The sequence below is a fragment of the Salvelinus sp. IW2-2015 genome, unplaced genomic scaffold (genome assembly GCF_002910315.2).
Source record: "Salvelinus sp. IW2-2015 unplaced genomic scaffold, ASM291031v2 Un_scaffold1259, whole genome shotgun sequence".
In the NCBI taxonomy this organism is placed as follows: Eukaryota; Metazoa; Chordata; class Actinopteri; order Salmoniformes; family Salmonidae; genus Salvelinus; species Salvelinus sp. IW2-2015.
Genome location: NW_019942804.1, coordinates 100,415 through 109,040, shown reverse-complemented (window position 1 = coordinate 109,040; position 8,626 = coordinate 100,415). Strand labels below are relative to the sequence as shown.

Here is an 8,626-nt window from a genome sequence, read left to right as displayed (position 1 = left end):
GAGACCTGGCAGTGTGGTCCCAGGACAACAACCTCTCCCTCAACGTGAGCAAGACAAATTAAAGATTGCTTCCTGCTGTTTTCAGTACACCAATGTATTTTTGTGCCACTTCAATTGCACAGGGACAACTGTTTTGGTCCTCAGTTAAAGAGGCTATATGGGACAAATACCTCTGCGGGTGCTCTTGAGCCAAAAGGGGTCCTCTAAATGGACATAAATGATCTCATTGAACAGTAAAAGGGGCGCACCACTGTTTTGGTCTCAGTTAAGACTTAAGCTCGTGATATTTTATGGGTGATGAGGTCTTACCGTCCACATGACTCACACCCCCATCTCTGTAACTGACAGTTAGACTTACAGGTTATGTCGTTGTTTTGTGTTTGAATTGTTTACGTGTCCGCTGTGCGGGGGAAATAAGACAAGCGGAACTACATAGCTAATAACTGTTGTAACGGGGATCCTTATTGTAGCAACACACTTTTGGAGGGAAGGCAATCCCGCGCTGTGTTAGCTAAGTTTTCATGTCATCGGGTGTAGTTCATAAAGGTTGAAGCGTGTATGTTAGGATGGTAACGTTATAATAATTAAGGATGAAGCGTGAATTCATGCCAGGAATAATAAGTGTGAAGTTTGATTTCCTCCCTTCTGTAATAAGCAGCCAATGAGGTATATTTCCTTTATTCATGTGTTTAATCTGATACTGTTATGGTGCCGGCTAAACTGTTTATGTATGTAAGCACTTCAGAGTTATACCAAGCTAATAAGTCACTCGTAAGATAAGGTTGTAAGAGTGTGCTTAACTGTATTTTTCATTTACTTTATAGTTCTCACGGAAGGTGATAATTCTGACTAAATCTACAGAATAAAGCCGCCAGTTAAAATCAAGGAACGGTTGWGCTCGTGGTTACTGGAGGGAGCTAMAATCTCTATGATGCTTTTGACCGTCATCAAAAAGGTTCTAAAATGTCAAACGTCAAAACACACCGGRGGACTGAATGATGTGGCGTGGGTTTAGTTCACTTGCTAAGTAGCTTGCTTTAGTATTCTCATTGTTCTTGGGACAATGAGAGGCTAGATAATTCATAATCAAATTAATTAAAATGTAGAGAAATACATCAGGGTGAAATACACAGTTTATTAGGTACACTACCCCGTTCACGAAAATGTTTCGCTCCTACAGACTGTGAGTTACGTGCCCATGGRTTGCTATATAAAGCAGGCAGACAGGCATCAAGACATTCAGTTACTGTTCTATTGAACGTTAGTATGGGCAAAACAAGTGACCTAAGCAACTTTTACCATGTTATAAGGCGCGCCGGTTCTAGTATCTCAGAAACGTCCGGCCTCCTGGGAATTTCACACACGACAATGTCTAGGGTTTATGGACAAACAAAAAATATCCAGTCAGCGGCAGCCCTGTGGGCAAAAACAGCTTGTTGATGAGAGGTGGAAGGAGAACGGCAAGAATCGTGCAAGTTAACTGGCAAATAACGGCGTAGTACGACAGTGGTGTGCAGAACGGCGTCTCGGAATGCACAACTCGTCGATCCTTGTCAAGGATGGGCTTTTGCAGCAGATGACCACAACGGGTTCCACTCCTGTCAGCTAAAAACAAGAAGAAGCACGCGATCACCGACATTGGACAATTGAGGAGTGGAAAAAACATTGCCTGGTCGGACGAATTCCAGTTCCTTCTGCGTCATGCTGATGGCAGAGTCAGGAAGTAGCATGAGTCCATGGACCAATCCTCCTGGTTTAAACGGTACAGGCGGTGATGGTGGTGTACTGGTGTGGGGAATGTTTTCCTGGCGCACGTTAGGTCCCTTGATACCAATTTGAGCAATGTTTCTATGCCCTGAAGAATTCAGGCTGTTCTGGAGGCAAATCGGGGGTCCCGACCTGGTACTATATTGGCATACCTTAAGTGTATATCAGGGTAATAATATACAGGGTAATAAATAAAAAATGCATGTTTTATTGTCACATACCAGAGAGGTGCAGTAAAATGTCATAGTAGTACAGCACCCCTAGATAGAATTAGGGTAATATCAGGGTGATAATATCAGGGTAATAATATATCAGGGTGATAATATATCAAGGTAATGTAATATCAGGGTAATGTAATATCAGGGTAATAATATATCAGGGTAATGTAATATCAGGGTAATGTAATATCAGGGTGATAATATATCAGGGTAATGTAATATCAGGGTGATAATATATCAGGGTAATGGTAATTAGGGATGCATATAGTTAGGATGAATATATGGTTTTAGGGTGAGTAATATATTTCAGGGTTGATAATATATCAGGGTAATAAATATTCAGGGTGATAATATCAGGTGTGATAATATCAGGGGTAATAACATTTAGGGTAAATACATATCAGGGTAATGTAATATCAGGGTGAATATATGGGTGATAATATTTAGGGTGATAATATATCAGGGTGATAATATCAGGGTGATATTATCAGAGTAATAACATTTTAAAGTATAATATATCAGGGTAATGTAATATCAGGTTAATGATATCAGAGTAAATAATTTTTAGTGTGAATAATGTATCAGGGTAATGTAATATCAGGGTAATGTAATATCAGGGTAATGTAATATCAGGGTGATAATATATCAGGGTAATAATATCAGAGTAATACTATTTTAGGGTGATAATATATCAGCGTAATGTAATGTCAGGGTAATGTAATATCAGGGTGATAAATATCAGGGTAATGTAATATCAGGGTAATAATATATCAGGGTAATACTATCAGGGTGATAATATATCAGGGTAATGTAATGTCAGGGTAATGTAATATCAGGGTGATAATATATCAGGGTAATGTAATATCAGGGTAATAATATATCAGGGTAATGTCTAAAGTTAGTATAATTTCATTCCCTTTTATTGACAAAAATGTTCAGACTGAAAATGTGTTTGGGCGGGTTTTCTAGCCAATGGACGGGTTACCATGTCATAACGCATCTCATTCTCTTAATTCACTAGTGTCTATTTGTCAAGTGGCAGGTCTGGAACATATTACATAACTACACTACATGACCAAAAATATGTGGACACGTGCTCTTCAAACACCTCATTGCAAAATCATGGGCATGAATTGGTCCCCTCTTTGCTACTATAACAGCTCCCACTCTCCTGGGATGGCTTTCYGCTGGATGTTGGAACATTCCTGCAGGGACTGATGTTGGACGATTAGGCCTGGCTCGCAAACGGCGTTCCAATTCATCCCAAAGGTGTTCGATGAGGTTTAGGTCAGGGCTATGTGCAAGCCAGTCCAGTTCTTCCACACCGATCTTGGCAAACCATTTCTGTATGGATCTCACTTTGTGCCCGGTGACATTTTCATGCTGAAACAGGAAAGAGCCTTCCCCAAACTGTTGCAACAAAGTTGGAAGYACAGAATCRTCTAGAATGTCATTGTATGCTGTAGCGTTAAGATTTCCCTTCACTGGAACTAAGGGGCCTAGCCCGAACCATGAAAAACAGCCCCAGACCAAACTTTACAGTTGGCACTATTTATTGGGGCAGGTAGCATTTTCCTGGCGTCCGCCAAACCCAGATTTGACCGTCAGACTGCCAGATGGTAAATCGTAATTTATCACTCCAGAGAACTGTTCTATAGTCCAATGGCGGCGAGCTTTACACCACTCCAGCCGACACTTGGCATTGCGCACGGTGATCTTAGGCTTGGCCATAGAAACTAATTTCATGAAGTTCCAGAYGAACAGTTATTGTGCTGAYGTTGCTTCCAGAAGCGATTTGGAACTCRGTAGTGAGTGTTGCGACCGAGAACAGACGCTTTTTAAGCGCTTCRGCGGTCCCATTCTGTGAGCTTGTGTGGCCTACCAGGTCACAGCTGAGCCGTTGTTGCTCCTAGACGTTTCCTCTTCACATTTACAGCACTTACATTTGACCAGGCCAGCTCTAGCAGGGCAGAAATTTGACAAAATGACTTGTTGGAAAGGTGGCATCCTATGACGGTGCCATGTTGAAAGTCACTGAGCTCTTCAGTGAGGCCATTCTACTGCCAATGTTTCACTATGGAGATTGCATGGCTGTGTGCTCGATTTTATATACCTATCAGCAACGGGTGTGGCTGAAATAGTCGAATAAACTAATTTGAAGGGGTGTCCACATAACCTATACAAAAGTRTGTGCACTGTCACCCTAATGCACGTGTCAAACTCCACGGAGGGCAGAGTGTCTGCGGATTTTTGTTCCTTCCTTGTACTTGATTGTTGAATTGAGGTCACAAATTAGTAAGGAACTCCCTTCACATGGTTGTCTAGGTCTTAATTGAAAAGAAGAACCGAAAACCAGCAGACACTAGGCGTCCATGGCAAGAGTTTGACACCCCTGCCCTAATGTCAAGGAGCTTGACATTTGCCAATGAAATATTCATGAAGCTGTCATGACATGATGGGATGACAAATATTTCATGAAGATTATGAATTAGTCTTTATGCTAAGGGTTGACTCATTTTCCCACACTAAAGTGGAATGTGTACACCTAAACATTGTTACAGGCTTTGGGTTCTCTCTYCATTTCGAGGTTGGTTAGCACGTTAGCATGTGAGCTGAGGCACGCACTGATTGGAGTCACCTCATTAGTCAGGATGTGTTTCACCTGTGCTTGCCCAGCTTGTATTTAAGACCTGCTGTCCCAGTGCACCACTTGGAAAAACAGATGTTAGGAGAGCTACYCCTCAGCGCTTCCACTTTAGGTAGCCAACTAAACCTGAATCTGGTCTTCTCTGTTTAGTTTGATCTGTATTCTTTGTAACTTCTGTGGTGTGTTTCTATTAGTTTGTCTTTTCTAAAGGCAATTCTAGTGGGTATCCACGGTGGGTGTCTTTTAGGTCTTTTACGTGTCGTACACGTTGATCCAGAGCATCCCGAACATACTCAATGGGTAACCTGTCTGGTGAGTATGCAGACCATGGAAGAACTGGGACATTTTCAGCTTCCGGGAATTGTGTACAGATCCTTGCGACATGGGGCCRTGCATTATCGTACTGAAACATGAGTTGATACCAGCGGATGAATGGCATGACAATGTGCCACAGGATCTCATCACGGTATCTCTGTGCATTCAAATTGCCGTTGATAAAACGCAATTGTGTTTGTTGTCTGTAGCTTATACCTGCCCATACCATAACCTCCCCGCCACCATGGGKCAATCTGTTCACAACGCCCATATGACGCCATAGACGAGGTCTGAGGTTGTGAGGCCGGTTGGACGTACTGCCAAATTCTCTAAAACAATGTTGGAGGCTGCTTATGGTAGAGAAATTAACATTCATTTCTCTGGCAACAGCTCTGGTGGACGTTCCTGCGGTCCGCATGCCGATTGCACACTCCCTCAAAACTAGAGACATTAGTGGCATTGTGTTGTGTGACAAATTTTAGAGTGGCCTTTTATTGTCCTCAGCACAAGGTGCACCTGTGTAATGATCATGCTGATTAATCAGCTTCTTGGTATGCCAAACCTGTCAGGTGGATAGATTATCTTGACAACGGTGAAATACTCACTAACAGGGATGTAAACAAATTTGTGCACACATTTTGAGAAAAATAAACATTGTGTGTATGAAACATTTCTGGGATATTTTATTTCAGCTCATGAATCATGSGACCAACACTTTACATGTTACGTTTATATTTTGGTTTAGTGTAGTTGCTTTGCCAACATTTAGTGGACATCCCCATGGGTGTCTTTCAGAAACCGTTTGAAACCCCTTCCGTTTTGGTTTGGTTGTCAGTGACTCCTTTGTTAGTTCCCTTTTCTGTTTAGTGACGACATCTAGGTTGGTCTTTAGAGAACATAAAACCACAAATGTATATTATTTAAGAAAAAGGCTGCATTTGCATGTAAAGGTGMAAGTCATACATACAGGACTATAAAATTACTCTGCAGTTCAGCTCCTGTTTGGTATTGACCTGTAGTACAGGTTTGATTGAATTCCAGCTAACCAGTTAAAACTAAAAGCTCTTCTTCCACCAATTCAGTGTACATTTGAATTGAATCGGGCATTGGTTAGGTCTGCACCTCCTCCTGTTGATAAAACGCCTTAYTGGAAAACAGACCCAGCTCAATATACGGTAAGTACCATGATGTTTTTTCCCCAAAAAACTTTGGCAAGAAATCAATGGTGTTAAAACATTAAATCCTCAATTCCCTTGACACAGCTGTAGGTGACAAACAAAACAATTCTGAGACAGCAGAAGTTTTGGCCAATACATTTTTAATGCAGCTGCTCACCTCAACTGAGAAACTCTCTGGAGAGTGAAGTCATTCTATTTTACGGACTGCTGCTCTCAGCTCCTACCTTTTTGTTGTTTTGTTGTTCTTTTCTTTTTTTGGGGTCATTAGGAAGAGCAACATGGCTATGAGGCTGAGGGCACTGTTGCTGTAGCTAATTTGGGGATTTGGTCCTCTTAGGCCCAGGTACCACAGGCTGATATTATATTGTTTCCTCTACCYATCAATTTTGAGATTTGTTAGTATTTTGTTCCAATAATATTAGTATTAAAATGAACATGCATCAATAATGTCAAATCTCAATACGTTAAATTACACAATTTAAAAGCACATTTCAAAAAGAGAACGTTAAACTGGACTATATTTAGTATCTTACTTTGAAGAGATGGTGATTGGGTCTAAATTGGCGTTTGGTAGTCTATATTCAGTGTACTTGTCTTTAAATCAAATCAAATTTTATTTGTCACATGCGCCGAATACAACATGTGTAGACTTTACAGTGAAACGCTAACTTACAAGCCCTTAACAATGCAGTTTTAAGAAGAAAAAAAAAGAAAAAAATTWAAGTAACAAATGATTAAAGAGCAGCAGTAAAATAATAATAGCGAGGCTATATACAGTGGGGTACCGGTACAGAGTCAATGTGCGTGGGCACCGGTTAGTCAAGTTAATTGAGGTATTATGTGCATGTAGGTAGAGTTAATTAAAGTGACTATGCATAGATAATAACAGAGTAGCAGCAGCGTAAAAGAGGATGGGGGCAATGCAATAGTCTGGGAAGCCATTTGATTAGATGCTTATGAGTCTTATGGCTTGGGGGTAGAAGCTGTTTAGAAGCCTCTTGGACCAAGACTTGGCGCTCCGGTACCGCTTGCCGTGCGGTAGCAGAGAGAACCGTCTACGACTTGGGTGACTGGAATCTGACAATTTTTGGGGCCTTCCTCTGTCACCGCCTAGTATATAGGTCCAGGATGGCAGGAAGTTTTGCCCCAGTAATGTATTGGGCCGTACGCAGTACCCTCTGTAGTGCCTTACGGTCGGATGCCGAGCAGTTGCCATACCAGGCGGTGATGCACCTGCTCAGGATGCCCTCGGTGCAGCTATATAACCTTTTGAGGATCTTGGGACCCATGCCAAATCTTTTCAGTCTCCTGAGGGGGAAAAGATGTCATGTCCTATTCACGACTGTCTTGGTGTGTTTGGACCATGATAGTTTGTGGTGACGTGGACACCAAGGAACTTGAAACTCTCGACCCGCTCCACTACAGCCCCGTCGATGTTAATGGGGGCCTGTTCGGCCCTCCTTTTCCTGTAGTCCACGATCAGGTCCTTTGTCTTGCTCACATTTTGGGAGAGGTTGTTGTCCTGGCATCACACTGTGCGGTGGACTAAACAGGCTCCCGAGGGGCCCCAGTCTTGAGGATCAGCGTGGTAGATGTGTTGTTGCCTACCCTTACCAACTGGGGGCGGCCTGTCAGGAAGTCCAGGATCCAGTTGCAGAGGGAAATGTTTATTTCCTGGGTCCTTAGCTTAGTGATGAGCTTTGTGGGCACTATGGTATTGAATGCTGAGCTGTTGTCAATGAACAGCATTCTCACATAGAGGTTCCTTTTGTCCTGGTGGGAAAGGGCAATGTGGCGTGCAATTGAGATTGCGTCATCTGTGGATCTGTTGGGGCTGTATGTGAATTGGAGTGAGTCTAGGGTTTCCGGGATGATGGTGTTGATTTGAGCCATGACCAGCCTTTCAAAGCACTTCATCGCTACCGACGTGAGTGTTACGGGAAGGAAGTCATTTCAGCAGATTACCTTCGCTTTCTTGGGCACAGCAACTATGGATGTCTGCTTGAAACATGTAGGTAGTAGAGACTCGGTCAGGGAGAGGTTGAAAATGTCAGTGAAGACACTTGCCAGTTGGTCCGCGCATGCTCTGAGTACACGTCCTGGTAATCCATCTGGCCCCGCAGCCTTGTGAATGTTGACCTGTTTAAAGGTCTTGCTCACATCGGCTACGGAGAGCGTGATCACACAGTCATCCGGAACAGGTGGTGCTCTCATGCATGCGTCAGTGTTGTTTGCCTCGAAGCATGCATAAAGAGGCATTTAGCTCATCTGGTAGGCTTGCGTCACTGAGCTGCTCACGGCTTTCTATCCCTTTGTGGTCCGTAATAGTTTGCAACTCCTGCCACATCTGACTTACCTACATATTGGCAGATATCGTTGACCCCTTCGGGCCTTCCAAATGGGCTTTTGGGCGGAGGGGGCCCACTGGGATCCTCAGACACATGGCTGGTACAGTTGAACAGTCCAGAGATGCATCCCAAAACATCACTGTTTTACATTCA

General features: G+C 42.8%; 1 long non-coding RNA gene across 1 annotated transcript; it reads left to right on the top strand.

The window, feature by feature from the left end:
• Positions 1–349: 349 nt before the first annotated feature.
• Positions 350–885, top strand: LOC139024259 (uncharacterized). The gene is made up of 2 exons (XR_011475537.1): positions 350–666; positions 825–885. It is a non-coding gene; the product is annotated as an uncharacterized lncRNA (long non-coding RNA).
• Positions 886–8,626: the final 7,741 nt, after the last annotated feature.